This window comes from Mobula birostris, chromosome 5 (genome assembly GCF_030028105.1).
Source record: "Mobula birostris isolate sMobBir1 chromosome 5, sMobBir1.hap1, whole genome shotgun sequence".
NCBI classification, from domain to species: Eukaryota; Metazoa; Chordata; class Chondrichthyes; order Myliobatiformes; family Myliobatidae; genus Mobula; species Mobula birostris.
The window spans coordinates 91,789,541-91,809,175 of record NC_092374.1 but is presented as its reverse complement, the minus strand read 5'-3'; positions in this window follow the sequence as shown (position 1 = coordinate 91,809,175).

Here is a 19,635-nt window from a genome sequence, read left to right as displayed (position 1 = left end):
GGGGGAGAGAGGGTGTGTAGAGGGGAGAGAGCCTTTGTAGAGTTGCGAGAGGCTGTGTAGAGTGGAGAGAAGGTGTGTAGAGAAGAGAGAATTTGTGTAGAGAGGAGAAAGGTTGTGTGGAAAGCAGTGATGTTGTGTAGAGAGGAGAGAGGCTGTGTAGAGGGGAGAGAGGCTCTGTAGAGGGGAGAGAGGCTGTGTAGAGTGGAGAGAGGCTGTGTAGAGTGGAGAGCGGCTGTGTAAAGGGGAGAGAGGGTGTGTAGAGATGAGGGAGGATATGTAGAGAGGAGAGCGGGTGTGTAGAGGGGAGAGAGATTGTGTAGAGAGGAGTGAGGTTGTGTAGAGAGGAGCGATGTTGTGTAGAGAGGAGAGAGTCTGTGTAGAGAGGAGAGAGGTTGTATAGAGAGGCGAGAGGCTGTTTTGAAAGGAGAGAGTGTAAGTAGTCGGAGCGATGATGTGTACATGGGAGCGATGATGTGTTTTAGAGAGGAGCAATGTTGTGTAGAGAGGAGAGAGAGTGTGTAGAGGGGAGAGAGGGTGTGCAGAGAGGAGCAATGTTGCGTCGAGTGGAGAGATGTTGCGTAGAGAGGAGAGAGGTTGTGTAGAGAGGAGACGGGTTGTGTAGAGAGGAGAGAGGTTGTGTAGAGAGGAGAGAGTGTGTGTAGAGAGGAGAGAGTGTGTGTAGAGGGGAGTGAGGATGTGTAGTGAGGAGCAATGTTGTGTAGAGAGGGTGTGTAGAGAGGAACGATGTTGTGCAGAGAGGAGAGAGGGTCTGTCGAGGGGTGAGAATTTGTGTAGAGCGGAGAGAAGTTGTGTAGAGGAGAGAGAGCTGTGTAGAGAGGAGAGAGGCTGTGTAGAGGGGAGAGAGGGTTTGTAGAGGGGAGAGAGGGCTTGTAGCGGGGAGAGAGGTTGTGTAGAGGGGAGAGAGGGTGTGTAGAGAGGAGGGAGGGTGTGTAGGGGGAGAGTGGTTGTGTAGAGAGGAGCGAGGGTGCGTAGAGAGGAGGGAGACTGTGTAGAGAGGAGAGAGGTTGTGTAGAAAGCAGTGATGTTGTGTAGAGAGGAGAGAGGCTGTGTAGAGAGGAGAGAGGTTGTATAGAGAGGCGAGAGGCTGTTTTGAAAGGAGAGAGTGTAAGTAGTCGGAGCGATGATGTGTACATGGGAGCGATGATGTGTTTTAGAGAGGAGCAATGTTGTGTAGAGAGGAGAGAGAGTGTGTAGAGGGGAGAGAGGGTGTGCAGAGAGGAGCAATGTTGCGTCGAGTGGAGAGATGTTGCGTAGAGAGGAGAGAGGTTGTGTAGAGAGGAGACGGGTTGTGTAGAGAGGAGAGAGGTTGTGTAGAGAGGAGAGAGTGTGTGTAGAGAGGAGAGAGTGTGTGTAGAGGGGAGTGAGGATGTGTAGTGAGGAGCAATGTTGTGTAGAGAGGGTGTGTAGAGAGGAACGATGTTGTGCAGAGAGGAGAGAGGGTCTGTCGAGGGGTGAGAATTTGTGTAGAGCGGAGAGAAGTTGTGTAGAGGGGAGAGAGGCTGTGTAGAGAGGAGAGAGGCTGTGTAGAGGGGAGAGAGGGTTTGTAGAGGGGAGAGAGGGCTTGTAGCGGGGAGAGAGGTTGTGTAGAGGGGAGAGAGGGTGTGTAGAGAGGAGGGAGGGTGTGTAGGGGGAGAGTGGTTGTGTAGAGAGGAGCGAGGGTGCGTAGAGAGGAGGGAGACTGTAGAGAGGAGAGAGGTTGTGTAGAAAGCAGTGATGTTGTGTAGAGAGGAGAGAGGCTGTGTAGAGAGGAGAGAGACTGCGTTGAGAGGAGAGGTTGAGTAGAGGGGAGAGAGGTTGCCTAGAGGGGAGAGAGGCTGTGTACTGGGGAGAGAGGGTGTGTAGAGTGGAGTGAGGCTGTGTAGAGGGGAGAGAGGCTGTGTAGAGGGGAGAGAGGTTGTGTAGAGAGGGGACAGGTTGTTTAGAGAGCAGCGAGGATGTGTAGAGGGGCGAGAGAGCGTGTGGAAAACAGTGATGTTGTGTAGAGAGGAGAGAGGCTGTGTATAGGGGAGAGAGGCTGTGTAGAGTGGAGAGAGGTTGTGCAGAGAGGATCGAGGCTGTGTAGAGAGGAGAGAGGCTGTGTAGAGGGGAGAGAGGTTGTGTAGAGAGGAGAGAGAGTGTGTAGAGAGGAGCGATGTGTAGAGGGGAGAGAGATTGTGTAGAGGGAGAGAGCTTGTGTGGAGAGGAGAGAAGTTGTGTAGAGCGGGGAGAGGCTGTGTAGAGAAGAGAGAGATTGTGTATAGAGAAGAGAGGCTGTGTAGAGGGGAGAGAGGCTGTGTAAAGGGGAGAGAGGCTGTGTAGAGAGGAGGGAGAATATGTAGAGAGGAGTGAGTTTGTGTAGAGTGGAGCGATGTTGTGTAGAGAGGAGAGAGGGTGTGTAGAGTGCAGAGAGGGTGAGAAGAGAGGAGCGAAGGTGTGTAGAGAGCAGAGAGTCTGTGTAGAGAGGAGAGAGGTTGTGTAGAGAGGAGAGAGGCTGTTTTGAAAGGAGAGAGGCTGTGTAGAGGGGAGAGAGGGTTTGTAGAGGGGAGAGAGGGCTTGTAGCGGGGAGAGAGGTTGTGTAGAGGGGAGAGAGGGTGTGTAGAGAGGAGGGAGGGTGTGTAGGGGGAGAGTGGTTGTGTAGAGAGGAGCGAGGGTGCGTAGAGAGGAGGGAGACTGTGTAGAGAGGAGAGAGGTTGTGTAGAAAGCAGTGATGTTGTGTAGAGAGGAGAGAGGCTGTGTAGAGAGGAGAGAGGTTGTATAGAGAGGCGAGAGGCTGTTTTGAAAGGAGAGAGTGTAAGTAGTCGGAGCGATGATGTGTACATGGAGCGATGATGTGTTTTAGAGAGGAGCAATGTTGTGTAGAGAGGAGAGAGAGTGTGTAGAGGGGAGAGAGGGTGTGCAGAGAGGAGCAATGCTGCGTCGAGTGGAGAGAGGTTGCGTAGAGAGGAGAGAGGTTGTGTAGAGAGGAGAGGTGTTGTGTAAAGAGGAGAGAGGGTGTGTAGAGAGGAGCGAGGTTGTGTATTCAGGAGAGAGTGTGTGTTGAGGAGAGAGTGTGTGTAGAGGGGAGTGAGGATGTGTAATGAGGAGCAACGTTGTATAGAGAGGGTGTGTAGAGAGGAACGATGTTGTGCAGAGAGGAGAGAGGGTCTGTCGAGGGGTGAGAATTTGTGTAGAGCGGAGAGAAGTTGTGTAGAGGGGAGAGAGGCTGTGTAGAGAGGAGAGAGGCTGTGTAGAGAGGAGAGAGGCTGTGTAGAGGGGAGAGAGGGTTTGTAGAGGGGAGAGAGGGCTTGTAGCGGGGAGGGAGTTTGTGTAGAGGGGAGAGAGGGTGTGTAGAGAGGAGGGAGGGTGTGTAGGGGGAGAGTGGTTGTGTAGAGAGGAGCGAGGGTGCGTAGAGAGGAGGGAGACTGCGTAGAAAGGAGAGAGGCTCCGTAGAGGAGAGAGAGGCTGTGTAGTGGGGAGAGAGGCTGTGTAGAGGGGAGAGAGTCTGTGTAGAGGGGAGAGAGGGTGTGTAGAGAGGAGAGAGGCTGTGTAGAGGGGACAGAGGCTGTGAAGAGGGGACAGAGGCTGTGTAGAGAGGAGAGAGGCTGTGTAGAGAGGAGAGAGGCTGTGTAGAGGGGAGAGAGGCTGTGTAGAGAGGAGAGAGACTGCGTTGAGAGGAGAGAGGTTGCGTAGAGAGGGGTTGCGTAGAGGGGAGAGAGGCTGTGTCGTGGGGAGAGAGGCTGTGTCGAGAGGAAAGAGGTTGTGTAGAGAGGAGACAGGTTGTGTAGAGAGCAGCGAGGATGTGTAGAGGGGTGAGAGAGCGTGTGGAAAGCAGTGATGTTGTGTAGAGAGGAGAGAGGCTGTGTAGAGTGGAGAGAGGCTGTGTAAAGGGGCTAGAGGGTGTGTAGAGATGAGGGAGGATATGTAGAGAGGAGACCGGTTGTGTAGAGGGGAGAGAGATTGTGTAGAGAGGTGTGAGGTTGTGTAGAGAGGAGAGAGGGTGTTTAGAGAGGAGCGAGGACGTGTAGAGAGGAGAGAGGGTGTGTAGAGAGGAGCGATGTTGTGTAGAGGGGGGAGATGGTGTGTCGAGCGGAGAGCGGTTGTGTAGAGGGGAGAGCGATTGTGTAGAGAGGAGTGAGGTTGTGCAGAGAGGAGCGATGTTGTGTAGAGAGGTGAGAGGGTGTGTAGAGTGCAGAGAGGGTGAGAAGCGAGGAGCGAAGATGTGTAGAGAGCAGAGAGTCTGTGTAGAGAGGAGAGAGGTTGTGTAGAGAGGAGAGAGGCTGTTTTGAGAGGAGAGAGTGTGAGTAGTCGGAGCGATGATGTGTAGATGGAGCGATGATGTGTTTTAGAGAGGAGCAATGTTGTGTAGAGAGGAGAGAGAGTGTGTAGAGGGGAGAGAGGGTGTGCAGAGAGGAGCAATGTTGCGTCGAGTGGAGAGAGGTTGCGTAGAGAGGAGAGAGGTTGTGGAGCGAGGAGAGAGGCTGTGTAGAGGGGAGAGAGGGTGTGTAGAGAGCAGAGAGGTGGTGTAGAGAGGAGAGAGGCTGGGTAGAGAGGAGAGAGGCTGTGTAGAGGGGAGAGAGGGTGTGTAGAGAGGAGAGAGGTTGTGTAGAGAGGAGAGAGGCTGGGTAGAGAGTAGAGAGGCTGTGTCGAGGGGACAGAGGCTGTGTAGAGGGGACAGAGGCTGTGTAGAGGGGAGAGAGGTTGCGTAGAGAGGAGAGAATGTGTAGAGAGGAGCGATGTGTAGAGGGGAGAGAGATTGTGTGGAGAGGAAAGAAGTTGTGTAGAGCGCGGAGAGTCTGTGTAGAGAAGAGAGAGATTGTGTAGAGAGGATAGAGGCTGTGTAGAGGGGAGAGAGGATGTGTAGAGAGGAGAGAGACTGCGTTGAGAGGAGAGAGGTTGCGTAGAGTGGAGAGAGGTTGCGTAGAGGGGAGAGAGGCTGCGTAGTGGGGAGAGAGGGTGTGTGGAGGGGAGAGAGCCTTTGTAGAGTTGAGAGAGGCTGTGTACAGTGGAGAGAGGGTGTGTAGAGAAGAGAGAATTTGTGTAGAGAGGAGAAAGGTTGTGTAGAGAGGAAAGAGGTTGTGTAGAGAGGATACAGGTTGTGTAGAGAGCAGCGAATATGTGTAGAGGTGCCAGAGAGCGTGCGGAAAGCAGTGATGTTGTGCAGAGGAGAGAGGCTGTTTAGAGGGGAGAGAGGCTGTGTAGAGTGGAGGGAGGCTGTGTAAAGGGGAGAGAGGGTGTGTAGAGATGAGGGAGAATATGTAGAGAGGAGAGCGGTTGTGTTGAGGGGAGAAAGATTGTGTAGAGAGGAGTGAGGCTGTGTAGAGAGGAGCGATGTTGTGTGGAGAGAAGAGAGGGTGTGTAGAGTGCAGAGAGGGTGAGAAGAGAGGAGCGAAGGTGTGTAGAGAGCAGAGAGTCTGTGTAGAGAGGAGATAGGTTGTGTAGAGAGGAGAGTGGCTGTTTTGAAAGGAGAGAGTATAAGTAGTCGGAGCGATGATGTGTAGATGGGAGCGATGATGAGTTTTAGAGAGGAGCAATGTTGTGTAGAGAGGAGAGAGAGTGTGTAGAGGGGAGAGAGGGTGTGCAGAGAGGAGAGGGGTTGTGTAGAGAGGAGAGAGGGTGTGTAGAGAGGAGAGAGGTTGTGTAGAGAGGAGAGAGTGTGTGTAGAGGGGAGTGAGGATGTGTAGTGAGGAGCAATGTTGTGTAGAGAGGGTGTGTTGAGAGGAACGATGTTGTGCAGAGAGGAGAGAGGGTCTGTCGAGGGGTGAGAATTTGTGTAGAGCGGAGAGAAGTTGTGTAGAGGGGAGAGAGGCTGTGTAGAGAGGAGAGAGGCTGTGTAGAGAGGTGTGAGGTTGTGTAGAGAGGAGAGAGGGTGTTTAGAGAGGAGCGAGGATGTGTAGAGAGGAGAGAGGGTGTGTAGAGAGGAGCGATGTTGTGTAGAGGGGGAAGATGGTGTGTCGAGCGGAGAGCGGTTGTGTAGAGGGGAGAGAGATTGTGTAGAGAGGAGTGAGGTTGTGTAGAGAGGAGCGATGTTGTGTAGAGAGGTGAGAGGGTGTGTAGAGTGCAGAGAGGGTGAGAAGAGAGGAGCGAAGATGTGTAGAGAGCAGAGAGTCTGTGTAGAGAGGAGAGAGGTTGTGTAGAGAGGAGAGAGGCTGTTTTGAGAGGAGAGAGTGTGAGTAGTCGGAGCGATGATGTGTAGATGGGAGCGATGATGTGTTTTAGAGAGGAGCAATGTTGTGTAGAGAGGAGAGAGAGTGTGTAGAGGGGAGAGAGGGTGTGCAGAGAGGAGCAATGTTGCGTCGAGTGGAGAGAGGTTGCGTAGAGAGGAGAGAGGTTGTGGAGCGAGGAGAGAGGCTGTGTAGAGGGGAGAGAGGATGTGTAGAGAGCAGAGAGGTGGTGTAGAGAGGAGAGAGGCTGGGTAGAGAGGAGAGAGGCTGTGTAGAGGGGAGAGAGGGTGTGTAGAGAGGAGAGAGGGTGTGTAGAGAGGAGAGAAGTTGTGTAGAGAGGAGAGAGGCTGTGTAGAGAGGAGAGAGGCTGTGTAGAGGGGAGAGAGGCTGTGTAGAGGGGACAGAGGCTGTAGAGAGGGGAGAGAGTGTGTAGAGAGGAGAGACGTGTAGAGGGGAGAGAGATTGTAGAGGGGAGAGAGCTTGTGTGGAGAGGAGAGAAGTTGTGTAGAGCGGGGAGAGGCTGTGTAGAGAAGAGAGAGATTGTGTGGAGAGGAGAGAGGCTGTGTAGAGGGGAGAGAGGCTGTGTAGAGAGGAGAGAGACTGCGTTGAGAGGACAGAGGTTGCGTAGAGGGGAGAGAGGTTGCGTAGAGGGGAGAGAGGTTGCGTAGAGGGGAGAGAGGTTGCGTAGAGGGGAGAGAGGCTGCGTAGTGGGGAGAGAGGGTGTGTAGAGGGGAGAGAGCCTTTGTAGAGTTGCGAGAGGCTGTGTAGAGTGGAGAGAAGGTGTGTAGAGAAGAGAGAATTTGTGTAGAGAGGAGAAAGGTTGTGTGGAAAGCAGTGATGTTGTGTAGAGAGGAGAGAGGCTGTGTAGAGGGGAGAGAGGCTCTGTAGAGGGGAGAGAGGCTGTGTAGAGTGGAGAGAGGCTGTGTAGAGTGGAGAGAGGCTGTGTACTGGGGAGAGAGGGTGTGTAGAGTGGAGTGAGGCTGTGTAGAGGGGAGAGAGGCTGTGTAGAGGGGAGAGAGGTTGTGTAGAGAGGAGACAGGTTGTTTAGAGAGCAGCGAGGATGTGTAGAGGGGCGAGAGAGCGTGTGGAAAACAGTGATGTTGTGTAGAGAGGAGAGAGGCTGTGCAGAGGGGAGAGAGGCTGTGTAGAGTGGAGAGAGGTTGTGCCGAGAGGATCGAGGCTGTGTAGAGAGGAGAGAGGCTGTGTAGAGGGGACAGAGGCTGTGTAGAGGGGAGAGAGGTTGTGTAGAGAGGAGAGAGAGTGTGTAGAGAGGAGCGATGTGTAGAGGGGAGAGAGATTGTGTAGAGGGGAGAGAGCTTGTGTGGAGAGGAGAGAAGTTGTGTAGAGCGGGGAGAGGCTGTGTAGAGAAGAGAGAGATTGTGTAGAGAGAAGAGAGGCTGTGTAGAGGGGAGAGAGGCTGTGTAGAGAGGAGGGAGACTGCGTAGAAAGGAGAGAGGCTCTATAGAGGAGAGAGAGGCTGTGTAGTGGGGAGAGAGGGTGTGTAGAGGGGAGAGAGGCTGTGTAGAGGGGAGAGAGTCTGTGTAGAGGGGAGAGAGGGTGTGTAGAGAGGAGAGAGGTTGTGTAGAGAGGAGAGAGGCTGTGTAGAGAGGAGAGAGGCTGTGTAGAGAGGAGAGAGGCTGTGGAGAGGGGACAGAGGCTGTGCAGAGGGGACAGAGGTTGTGTAGAGAGGAGAGAGAGTGTGTAGAGAGGAGCGATGTGTAGAGGGGAGAGAGATTGTGTAGAGGGGAGAGAGCTTGTGTGGAGAGGAGAGAAGTTGTATAGAGCGGGGAGAGGCTGTGTAGAGAAGAGAGAGATCGTGTAGAGTGGAGAGAGGCTGTGTAGAGGGGAGAGAGGCTGTGTAGACAGGAGAGAGACTGCGTTGAGAGGAGAGAGGTTGCGTAGAGGGGAGAGAGGCTGTGTAGTGGGGAGTGAGGAAGGGTAGAGGGGAGAGAGGCTGTGTAGACGGGAGGGAGGTTGCGTAGAGGGGAGAGAGGTTGTGTAGAGGGGAGAGAGGCTGTGTAGAGAGGAAAGAGGTTGTGTAGAGAGGAGACAGGTTGTGTAGAGAGCAGCGAGGATGTGTAGAGGGGCGAGAGAGCGTGTGGAAAGCAGTGATGTTGTGTAGAGGGGAGAGAGGCTGTGTAGAGGGGAGAGAGGCTGTGTAGAGTGGAGAGAGGCTGTGTAAAGGGGAGAGAGGGTGTGGAGAGATGAGGGAGGATATGTAGAGAGGAGAGCGGTTGTGTAGAGGGGAGAGAGATTGTGTAGAGAGGAGTGAGGTTGTGTAGAGAGGAGAGAGGGTGTTTAGAGAGGAGAGAGGGTGTGTGGAGAGGAGCGATGTTGTGCAGAGGGGGGAGATGGTGTGTCGAGCGGAGAGAGGGTGTGTAGAGAGGAGCGAGGATGTTTAGAGGGGAGTGAGGCTGTGTAGAGAGGAGTGATGTTGTGTCGAGGGGACAGAGGGTGTGTAGAGATTAGTGGGGATGTGTAGACAGGAGAGAAGCTGTGTAGAGGTGACAGAGGCTGTGTAGAGAGGAGACAGATTGTGTAGAGAGGAGCAATGTTGTGTAGAGGGGAGTGAGATTGTGTTAAGGGGAGGGAGGCTGTGTAGAGTGGAGCGATGTTCTGTAGAGGAGAGAGAGGCTGTTTAGAGAGGATCGAGATAGTGTAGAGAGGAGAGAGGTTGCGTAGAGGGGAGAGAGATTGTGTAGAGAGATGTGAGGTTGTGTAGACAGGAAAGTGGGTGTGTAGAGGGGAGCGAGGATGTGTAGAGAGGAGAGAGTGTGTGTAGAGAGGAGAGAGGCTGTGCAGAGAGGAGCGATGTTGTGTAGAGGGGAGAGAGGGTGTGTCGAGTGGTGAGAGGCTGTGTAGAGAGGAGAGAGGCTTTGTAGAGAGGAGAGAGGTTGTGTAGAGAGGAGAGAGGCTGTGTAGAGGGGACAGAGGCTGTGTAGTTAGGAGAGAGGTTGTGTAGAGAGGAGAGAGAGTGTGTAGAGAGGAGCGATGTGTGGAGGGGAGAGATATTGTGTAGAGGGGAGAGAGCTTGTGTGGAGAGGAGAGGTGCTGTGTAGAGGGGAGAGAGGCTGTGTAAAGGGGAGAGAGGGTGTGTAGAGATGAGGGAGAATATGTAGAGAGGAGAGCGGTTGTGTAGAGGGGAGAGAGATTGTGTAGAGAGGAGTGGGGTTGTGTAGAGAGGAGCGATGTTGTGTAGAGAGGCGAGAGGGTGTGTAGAGTGCAGAGAGGGTGAGAAGAGAGGAGCGAAGGTGTGTAGAGAGCAGACAGTCTGTGTAGAGAGGAGAGAGGTTGCGTAGAGAGGAGAGAGGCTGTTTTGAGAGGAGAGAGTGTGAGTAGTCGGAGCGATGATGTGTAGATGGGAGCGATGATGTGTTTTAGAGAGGAGCAATGTTGTGTAGAGAGGAGAGAGAGTGTGTAGAGGGGAGAAAGGGTGTGCAGAGAGGAGCAATGTTGCGTCGAGTGCAGAGAGGTTGCGTAGAGAGGTGAGAGGTTGTGGAGCGAGGAGAGAGGCTGTGTAGAGGGGAGAGAGGTTGTGTAGAGAGGAGAGAGGCTGGGTAGAGGGGAGAGAGGCTGGGTAGAGAGGAGAGAGGCTGTGTAGAGAAGTGAGAGGCTGTGTAGAGGGGACAGAGGCTGTGTAGAGGGGAGAGAGGATGTGTAGAGAGGAGAGAGACTGCGTTGAGAGGAGAGAGGTTGCGTAGAGGGGAGAGAGGGTGTGTAGAGTGGAGAGAGGGTGTGTAGAGTGGAGAGAGGTTGTGTAGAGAGGAGAGAATGTGTAGAGAGGAGCGATGTGTAGAGGGGAGAGGGATTGTGTAGAGGGGAGAGAGCTTGTGTGGAGAGGAGAGAGGTTGTGTAGAGCGCGGAGAGTTTGTGTAGAGAGGATAGAGGCTGTGTAGAGGGGAGAGAGGAAGTGTAGAGAGGAGAGAGACTGCGTTGAGAGGTGAGAGGTTGCATAGAGGGGAGAGAGGTTGCGTAGAGGGGAGAGAGGTTGCGTAGAGGGGAGAGAGGCTGTGTAGTGGGGAGAGAGGGTGTGTAGAGGGGAGAGAGCCTTTGTAGATTTGAGAGAGGCTGTGTAGAGTGGAGAGAGGGTGTGTAGAGAGGAAAGAGGTTGTGTAGAGAGGAGACAGGTTGTGTAGAGAGCAGCGAGGATGTGTAGAGGGGTGAGAGAGAGTGTGGAAAGCAGTGATGTTGTGTAGAGAGGAGAGAGGCTGTGTAGAGGGGAGAGAGGCTGTGTAGAGCAGAGAGAGGCTGTGTAGAGCGGATAGAGGCTGTGTAAAGGGGAGAGAGGGTGTGTAGAGATGAGGGAGAATATGTAGAGAGGAGAGCGGTTGTGTAGAGGGGAGAGAGATTGTGTAGAGAGGAGTGAGGTTGTGTAGAGTGGAGCGATGTTGTGTAGAGAGGAGAGAGGGTGTGTAGAGTGCAGAGTGGGTGAGAAGAGAGGAGCGAAGGTGTGTAGAGAGCAGAGAGTCTGTGTAGAGAGGAGAGAGGTTGTGTAGAGAGGAGAGAGGCTGTTTTGAAAGGAGAGAGTGTAAGTTGTCGGAGCGATGATGTGTAGATGGGAGCGATGATGTGTTTCAGAGAGGAGCAATGTTGTGTAGAGAGGAGAGAGAGTGTGTAGAGGGGAGAGGGGTGTGCAGAGAGGAGCAATGCTGCGTCGAGTGGAGAGAGGTTGCGTAGAGAGGAGAGAGGTTGTGTAGAGAGGAGAGGTGTTGTGTAAAGAGGAGGGAGGGTGTGTAGAGAGGAGAGAGGTTGTGTATTCAGGAGAGAGTGTGTGTAGAGAGGAGAGAGTGTGTGTAGAGGGGAGTGAGGATGTGTAGTGAGGAGCAATGTTGTGTAGAGAGGGTGTGTAGAGAGGAACGATGTTGTGCAGAGAGGAGAGAGGGTCTGTCGAGGGGTGAGAATTTCTGTAGAGCGGAGAGAAGTTGTGTAGAGGGGAGAGAGGCTGTATAGAGAGGAGAGAGGGTGTGTAGAGAGGAGAGAGGCTGTGTAGAGAGGAGAGAGGCTGTGTAGAGGGGAGAGCGGGTTTGTAGAGGGGAGAGAGGGCTTGTAGCGGGAAGAGAGTTTGTGTAGAGGGGAGAGAGGGTGTGTAGAGAGGAGGGAGGGTGTGTAGGGGGAAAGTGGTTGTGTAGAGAGGAGCGAGGGTGCGTAGAGAGGAGGGAGACTGCGTAGAAAGGAGAGAGGCTCCGTAGAGGAGAGAGAGGCTGTGTAGTGGGGAGAGAGGTTGTGTAAAGAGGAGAGAGGCTGTGTAGAGAGGAGAGAGGCTGTGTTGAGAGGAGAGAGGCTGTGTAGAGGGGACAGAGGCTGTGTAGAGGGGAGAGAGGTTGTGTAGAGAGGAGAGAGAGTGTGTAGAGAGGAGCGATGTGTAGAGGGGAGAGAGCTTGTGTGGAGAGGAGAGAAGTTGTGTAGAGCGGGGAGAGGCTGTGTAGAGAAGAGAGAGATTGAGTAGAGAGGAGAGAGGCTGTGTAGAGGGGAGAGAGTCTGTGTAGAGGGGAGAGTGGGTGTGTAGAGAGGAGAGAGGGTGTGTAGAGAGGAGAGAGGGTGTGTAGAGAGGAGAGAGGCTGTGTAGAAAGGAGAGAGGCTGTGTAGAGGGGAGAGAGGCTGTGTAGAGAGGAGAGAGACTGCGTTGAGAGGAGAGAGGTTGCGTAGAGAGGGGTTGCGTAGAGGGGAGAGAGGCTGTGTCGTGGGGAGAGAGGGTGTGTAGAGGGGAGAGAGGCTGTGTAGAGGGGAGGGAGGTTGCGTAGAGGGGAGAGAGGCTGTGTAGTGGGGAGAGAGGGTGTGTAGAGGGGAGAGAGGCTGTGTAGAGAGGAAAGAGGTTGTGTAGAGAGCAGCGAGGATGTGTAGAGGGGCGAGAGAGCGTGTGGAAAGCAGTGATGTTGTGTACAGAGGAGAGAGGCTGTGTAGGCGGGAGAGAGGCTGTGTAGAGTGGAGAGAGGCTGTGTAAAGGGGAGAGAGGGTGGGTAGAGATGAGGGAGGATATGTAGAGAGGAGAGCGGTTGTGTAGAGGGGAGAGAGATTGTGTAGAGAGGAGTGAGGTTGTGTAGAGAGGAGAGAGGGTGTGTGGAGAGGAGCGATGTTGTGCAGAGGGGGGAGATGGTGTGTCGAGCAGAGAGAGGGTGTGTAGAGAGGAGCGAGGATGTTTAGAGAGGAGTGAGGCTGTGTAGAGAGGAGAGATGTTGTATCGAGGGGACAGAGGGTGTGTAGAGATTAGTGGGGATGTGTAGACAGGAGAGAGGCTGTGTAGAGGTGACAGAGGCTGTGTACAGAGGAGACAGATTGTGTAGAGAGGAGCAATGTTGTGTAGAGGGGAGTGAGATTGTGTAAAGGGGAGAGAGGCTGTGTAGAGTGGAGCGATGTTCTGTAGAGGAGAGAGAGGCTGTTTAGAGAGGATCGAGATAGTGTAGAGAGGAGAGAGGTTGCGTAGAGGGGAGAGAGATTGTGTAGAGAGATGTGAGGTTGTGTAGACAGGAAAGTGGGTGTGTAGAGGGGAGCGAGGATGTGTAGAGAGGAGAGAGTGTGTGTAGAGAGGAGAGAGGCTGTGCAGAGAGGAGCGATGTGTAGAGGGGAGAGAGGGTGTGTCGAGCGGTGAGAGGCTGTGTAGAGAGGAGAGAGGCTTTGTAGAGAGGAGAGAGGTTGTGTAGAGAGGAGAGAGGCTGTGTAGAGGGGACAGAGGCTGTGTAGTTGGGAGAGAGGTTGTGTAGAGAGGAGAGAGAGTGTGTAGAGAGGAGCGATGTGTGGAGGGGAGAGAGATTGTGTAGAGGGGAGAGAGCTTGTGTGGAGAGGAGAGGCGCTGTGTAGAGGGGAGAGAGGCTGTGTAAAGGGGAGAGAAGGTGTGTAGAGATGAGGGAGAATATGTAGAGAGGAGAGCGGTTGTGTAGAGGGGAGAGAGATTGTGTAGAGAGGAGTGACGTTGTGTAGAGAGGAGCGATGTTGTGTAGAGAGGCGAGAGGGTGTGTAGAGTGCAGAGAGGGTGTTTAGAGAGGAGCGAGAATGTGTAGAGAGCAGAGAGTCTGTGTAGAGAGGAGAGAGGTTGTGTAGAGAGGAGAGAGGCTGTTTTGAGAGGAGAGAGTGTGAGTAGTCGGAGCGATGATGTGTAGATGGGAGCGATGATGTGTTTTGCAGAGGAGCAATGTTGTGTAGAGAGGAGAGAGAGTGTGTAGAAGGGAGAGAGGGTGTGTAGAGGGGAGAGAGATTGTGTAGAGGGGAGAGAGCTTGTGTGGAGAGGAGAGAAGTTGTGTAGAGCGAGGAGAGGCTGTGTAGAGCGAGGAGAGGCTGTGTAGAGAAGAGAGAGATTGTGTAGAGAGGATAGAGGCTGTGTAGAGGGGAGAGAGGATGTGTAGAGAGGAGAGAGACTGCGTTGAGAGGAGAGAGGTTGCGTAGAGGGGAGAGAGGGTGTGTAGTGGGGAGAGAGGGTGTGTAGAGTGGAGAGAGGGTGTGTAGAGTGGAGAGAGGCTGTGTAGAGTGGAGAGAGGCTGTGTAGAGTGGAGAGAGGCTGTGTAGAGTGGAGAGAGGCTGTGTAGAGAGGAGAGAGGCTGTGTAGAGAGGAAGGCTGTGTAGAGGGGACAGGAGCTGTGTAGAGGGGAGAGAGGATGTGTAGAGAGGAGAGAGACTGCGTTGAGAGGAGAGAGACTGCGTAGAGGGGAGAGAGGCTGCGTAGTGGGGAGAGAGGGTGTGTAGAGTGGAGAGAGGCTGTGTAGAGTGGAGAGAGGCTGTGTAGAGTGGAAAGAGGGTGTGTAGAGAGGAGAGAGGTTGTGTGGAGAGGAGAGAGGTTGTGTAGAGAGGAAAGTGGTTGTGTAGAGAGGAGACAGGTTGTGTAGAGAGCAGCGAGGATGTGTAGAGGGGCGAGAGAGCGTGTGGAAAGCAGTGATGTTGTGTAGAGAGGAGGGAGGCTGTGTAGAGTGGAGAGAGGCTGTGTAAAGGGGAGAGAGGGTGTGTAGAGATGAGGGAGAATATGTAGAGAGGAGAGAGGGTGTGTAGAGTGCAGAGAGGGTGAGAAGAGAGGAGCGAAGGTGTGTAGAGAGCAGAGAGTCTGTGTAGAGAGGAGAGAGGTTGTTGAGAGAGGAGAGAGGCTGTTTTGAGAGGAGGGAGTGTGAGTATTCGGAGCGATGATGTGTAGATGGGAGCGATGATGTGTTTTAGAGAGGGGCAATGTTGTGTATAGAGGAGAGAGAGTGTGTAGAGGGGAGAGAGGGTGTGCAGAGAGGAGCAATGTTGCGTCGAGTGGAGAGAGGTTGCGTAGTGAGGAGAGAGGTTGTGTAGAGAGGAGAGAGTGTGTGTAGAGAGGAGCGAGGTTGTGTATAGAGGAGAGAGTGTGTGTAGAGAGGAGAGAGTGTGTGTAGAGGGGAGTGAGGATGTGTAGTGAGGAGCAATGTTGTGTAGAGAGGGTGTGTAGAGAGGAACGATGTTGTGCAGAGAGGAGAGAGGGTCTGTCGAGGGGTGAGAATTTGTATAGAGTGGAGAGAAGTTGTGTGGAGGGGAGAGAAGTTGTGCAGAGAGGAGAGAGGCTGTGTAGAGAGGAGAGAGGCTGTGTAGAGGGGAGAGAGGGTTTGTAGAGGGGAGAGAGGGTGTGTAGGGGGAGAGTGGTTGTGTAGAGAGGAGCGAGGGTGCGTAATGAGGAGGGAGACTGCGTAGAAAGGAGAGAGGCTCCGTAGAGGAGAAAGAGGCTGTGTAGTGGGGAGGGAGGTTGTGTAGAGGGGAGAGAGGCTGTGTACAGGGGAGAGAGGCTGTGTAGAGGGGAGAGAGGGTGTGTAGAGAGGAGAGAGGCTGTGTCGAGAGGAGAGAGGCTGTGTAGAGAGGAGAGAGGCTGTGTAGAGAGGAGAGAGGCTGTGTAGAGAGGAGAGAGGCTGTGTAGAGTGGACAGAGGCTGTTTAGAGGGGAGAGAGGTTGTGTAGAGAGGAGAGAGAGTGTGTAGAGAGGAGCGATGTGTAGAGAAGAGAGAGATTGTGTAGAGAGAGTAGAGAGGCTGTGTAGAGGGGAGAGAGGCTGTGTAGAGGGGAGCGGGGTTGCGTAGAGGGGAGAGAGGCTGTGTAGTGGGGAGAGAGAGTGTGTAGAGGGGAGAGAGGCTGTGTAGTGGGGAGAGAGGGTGTGTAGAGGGGAGAGAGGCTGTGTAGAGTGGAGAGAGGGTGTGTAGAGAGGAGAGAGGTTGTGTAGAGAGGAGAGAGGTTGTGTAGAGAGGAAAGAGGTTGTGTAGAGAGGAGATAGGTTGTGTAGAGAGCAGCGAGGATGTGTAGAGGGGCGAGAGAGCGTGTGGAAAGCAGAGATGTGTAGAGAGGAGAGAGGCTGTGTACAGGGGAGAGAGGCTGTGTAGAGTGGAGAGAGGCTGTGTAAATGGGAGAGATGGTGTGTAGAGATGAGGGAGGATATGTAGAGAGGAGAGCGGTTGTGTAGAGGGGGGAGAGATTGTGTAGAGAGGAGTGAGGTTGTGTAGAGAGGAGAGAGAGTGTTTAGAGAGGAGCGAGGATGTGTAGAGAGGAGAGAGGGTGTGTAGAGAGGTGCGATGTTGTGTAGAGGGGGGAGATGGTGTGTCGAGCGGAGAGAGGGTGTGTAGAGAGGAGCGAGGATGTGTAGAGGGGAGTGAGGCTGTGTAGATAGGAGTGATGTTGTGTCGAGGGGACAGAGGGTGTGTAGAGATGAGTGGGGATGTGTAGAGAGGAGAGAGGTTGTGTAGAGGTGACAGAGGCTGTGTAGAGAGGAGACAGAGTGTGTAGAGAGGAGCAATGTTGTGTAGAGGGGAGAGAGGTTGTGTAGAGAGGAGTGAATTTGTGTAGAGCGGGGAGAGGCTGTGTAGAGAAGACAGAGATTGTGTAGAGAGGAGAGAGGGTGCGTAGAGGGGAGAGAGGTTGTGTAGAGGGAGAGAGGGTGTGTAGAGAGGAGAAAGGTTGTGTAGAGATGAGAGAGGCTGTATAGAGAGGAGAGAGGGTGTGTAGAAAGGAGTGAGGGTGTGTAGCGGGGAGCGAGGTTGTGTAGAGAGGAGCGATGTTGTGTAGAGAGGAGAGAGGGTGTGTAGAGTGCAGAGAGGGTGTGAAGAGACGAGCGAAGGTGTGTAGAGAGGAGAGAGGTTGTGTAGAGAGGAGAGAGGCTGTTCTGCGAGGAGAGAGTGTGAGTAGTCGGAGCGATGATGTGTAGATGGGAGCGATGATGTGTTTTACAGAGGAGCAATGTTGTGTAGAGAGGAGAGAGAGTGTGTAGAGGGGAGAGAGGGTGTGCAGAGAGGAGCAATGTTGCATCGAGTGGAGAGAGGTTGCATAGAGAGGAGAGAGGTTGTGTAGAGAGGAGAGAGGCTGTGTAGAGAGGAGAAAGGCTGTGTAGAGAGAAGAGAGGTTGTGTAGAAAGGAGAGAGGGTGTGTAGAGGGGAGTGAGGTGTGTCGAGAGGAGAGAGGCTGTGTAGAGAGAAGAGAGGTTGTGTAGAAAGGAGAGAGGGTGTGTAGAGGGGAGTGAGGATGTGTAGTGAGGAGCAATGTTGTGTAGACAGGGTGTGTAGAGAGGAACGATGTTGTGCAGAGAGGAGAGAGGGTCTGTCGAGGGGTGAGAATTTGTGTAGAGCGGAGAGAATTTGTGTCGAGAGGAGAGAGGTTGTGCAGAGAGGAGAGAGGCTGTGTAGAGAGGAGAGAGGCTGTGTAGACAGGAGCGAGGCTATGTAGAGGGGAGAGAGGGTCTGTAGAGGGGAGAGAGGGCTTGTAGTGGGGAGAGAGGTTGTGTAGAGAGGAGCGAGGGTGCGTAGAGAGGAGCGAGGCTATGTAGAGAGGAGAGAGGGTGCGTAGAGAGGAGCGAGGGTGCGTAGAGAGGAGAGAGGCTGTGCAGAGAGGAGAGAGACCCGGAATGTTGACTGTTCCTCTCCTCGACACGGGAGGTTCCGCAAATGCTGGAAATCCAGGGCAAAACGCACGAGATGCTGGAGGAAATGAGCAGGTCCGGCAGCATCACCGGAGGGGTCCGGGCTGAGACCCTTCATCAGGACTGGCAGGGAAGGGGTCGGGAACCAGGAATAAGAATGGACGGGGGCGGGGAAGGAGTACAAGCTGGCAGCTGAGACCAGGTGAGAGGGAACATGGGTGGCTGAACTCAGAAGCTGCGAGGTGATAGGTGGAAAAGTTAAAGGGCTGAAGAAGAAGGAATCTGATAGGAGAGGACCAGAGGGAGGTGATACAGTAGGTCCTGAGAGGGGGCAGGGGAAGAGGGCCACCAGAACGGGGAATGGAAAAAGTGGAGAGGGTGGGGGAGGAGTAAAAATTCCTTTCCTCCCGCAGATGCAGGCTGGCCCGAGGAGTTTAACCACCAGATTTTTTGTTGCTCCAGATGTTGAGGCCTCTGTTGACCAGGGTCAACCGTGGATTTGCATCCTCGTGATATACAAGCCAGGGCAGTAAAATACTGAGAGCAAGCTGAACCCCAAGGAACAGCAGAGTTTAGCACCAACAGCATCACAGGAGTTGCCAGTCTGCGTTGAACTCAACGTAGGACTGCCTTTGGGACTCCAGCTCCGGATTTTCCTTGGGGTTTGCTCCCGAAGCCTTCTCCGTGAGCCACAAGGCAGCTGAGGTTTTTGATCAGAGTTTTCCTCCTCCCGGGTGACCTGCCAACCACGGTTGTCGAGGCCCATCTGCCCGAAATGACTGGTTTTAAGGTGCTAGTAACCCGCCATTGCCTCTTCTCCTGCCAGTAGAAATGGTTCCGCTGGGCTCAGGAGCTGAGCTGCACGTGAAGGCCAAGAGCTGGACGTGGTTGTCAGAGGCTACTGGAGGTGCACACCACTGGAAGCATTTAATAGGTAGTGGGAGCCTTTCCCCACTACCAACCTCGGCTACAACAAACTTAAAGAAGCAAACTTATGACTGAAGGAAGATGTCCTCGATGCTGGGAGGGTTGCGCTAGCTGACTGCAACCTCATGCGATCCTTTGCCTTGGAGCCTCCACAATGAGCCAGGATGCTCTCCACCGTACGTCTGTAGACATTTGCCAGAGTCTCGGGTGGGAGAGCAAACCTTCTCAGCCTTCCAAAGGCGCAGAGCTGCTGTGGGTCCAGGACAGGGCCTTCGAGATGCAGCAACTTGACGCTGCTCGCCACTTCTACCACTGAGCCCTCAACGGGAGCTGCTGTGTGCTCTCCCCTCTTCTCCTTCTTGAAGTCCACAATCAATCCCTTCAGCATGCAGGTATTGAGTGCAAGTTGATTCACTCAGGGGTATTATAGGGAGAAATTGGACAGGCTGTACTCTGTTCCTCAGAAGACAGGATGTGGTCCATATCTCTCCGTTGTCTGCATATTCATGTGTTTACTTAGACACCATTATCATATCTGCCTCCACCACCATCCCTGACTGTGCTCTCCAGGCACCCATGTTCTCTGTGAGAAACAAAAACTTCCCTTGTACAGCTCCTTTATGCTTTCCCCATCTTCCGTAAGTGCTGTCCCACTAGTGTGAGATATTTCTACCATTGGAGACACATGTTATGTATGTTTAAATTATATAACCATGAAATTTGTCTCCTTACAGGCAGCCACAAAACAAGAAACCTGTAGACACAAACCCTGGAGCAGGCAGAACAGGCCACAGCCTCGGCCTCAGTTCATCACACAGTGGAGCTTGCAGGCAGAGCAGGCCGCAGCCTCGGCCTCAGTTCATCACACAGTGGAGCTTGCAGGCAGAGCAGGCCGCAGCCTCAGCCTCAGTTCATCACACAGCGGAGCTTGCAGGCAGAGCAGGCCACAGCCTCAGCCTCAGTTCATCACACAGCGGAGCTTGCAGGCAGAGCAGGCCGCAGCCTCAGCCTCAGTGCCACAGAGAGAGGAGTGAACCTCACGGAGCAACTGGCACGACCGTCGCCTCTGGTCCCGACACCCTGCCTTTTCAATCCACCCGGCCTTGTGTTCAAACCGACCAAACACTGGGTCATCCCTTGTCACATTGATATGCTCTGGGCCTGGGCCCCACCCAACCTTCGCAAATCGGCCTCCCTTGTGGTTTAGGTGGATAGGCTCTGCTCCGCTTCGCCCGCCCCAACCATATCTTGACCTCACTCGGACTACTTCTGCTTGAACCTGCCTTGACCTCGCTCCAGCTTTGGAAGACAACCACAAGCCTCGACCCTCGAGTCAGCCTTGCCTTCGATTGCCTGTTTATTGTTTGCAGTCATAGTTTACCACAATTTTCCACAAAAAAGTGTTTAATAAAGTGAAGTGTTTAATGAAGTATTTCTTGCTTTAAGAACCGCCAGTAAATTATCGTCCGTCTTAAGCAGCGCCATCTTATACCAGAAGTATCCTGACTATCTCTCATAATTACGTACATTTCTATTAAGTCCTCCTTCAGCCTCTGATGCTCTAGAGAAAATAATCTATCTTAGTCCACTTTCTCCTTACATCTCTTATGCTCTGTAATCCAGGCATTATCCTGGTGAACCACTTCTGCACTCTCTCCAGATCCTTCTTATAACGTGGCGACCAGAACGAGTTGAACAAAGCTGAAGTGCCAGATCGAGGCGGAGGGGCCCGGGCCTG